Source organism: Limulus polyphemus, unplaced genomic scaffold (assembly GCF_000517525.1).
Source record: "Limulus polyphemus unplaced genomic scaffold, Limulus_polyphemus-2.1.2 Scaffold896, whole genome shotgun sequence".
Lineage (NCBI taxonomy): Eukaryota > Metazoa > Arthropoda > Merostomata > Xiphosura > Limulidae > Limulus > Limulus polyphemus.
In genome coordinates, this window is record NW_013666506.1 from 27,046 (window position 1) to 27,959 (window position 914).

A 914-nucleotide genomic window follows, 5' to 3' on the forward strand; every position below is an offset into this window, starting at 1 on the left:
ACTTAAAAACACCATTTTGTTTTAATCTTTGCTTTACAATAATTCTTAAACTGATAACATGTCACCCACGCTGTCATAGAAAGTACTTCAGTGGGTTAGCAGTACGTTTACGAACTTACAACACCAAAATCCAGGACTCGCTTCTCGCGTTGTACAGAGCACAAATAGCGTATTCTGTAGCTCTGCGATAGTAAACTCACGTACCCCGAAAACCCCTTCTGTTTGAATAATAAATAAATCTCATGATGAAGTTTTTACTGAGGTTTTTGTACTTTTACATTCATTTTACGTGTATCTCTTATCTTGTAACTAGCAAAAGTTTTACAGTTTCTTTATTTGTCTCAGAATTTTCGATCAAAGCTTACACAAAGGGTATTTCCACACAACCGTGCCTAATTTTGAACTGATAGACTAGAGGGACAGCAGCTAGTCAACAACACCTTCTGCCAATTCCCGATCTACCCTTGTCTGACCTAATAGTGGGATTTGTCTGTCACGCTAATAGCGCCCCCACAAGGCGGAGCTTGCATTTTTTTGGCAACACGGGACGCGAACCATTAACCCTAGAATACACAGTCTGGCCGACGTTGTATGGCTAATCTGGTTTCCAATTCTAGCACTTTATTTGCTAAAATTTGTGTCCCAAACTAAAACAGTGTTTCGGTTAAGTTTTATGTGTATTATTACTCTGACACCGTGAATCATCATTGTAAAATTATACACTGACTTGTCTCTACGTTAAAGTACTTTTATTTGCGAGCTTTTGGCTCTCTTACCGGAGCCTTTATCGGGCAACAACGTCTTATCTAATATAAGTTTTATATAGCAGGCTCTCTTATCCTTGTTCTATTGTGATTGATATTCACATTGTTGCCCAATGATTGTTTTTTTTTTTTTTAATTATGCACAAAGCT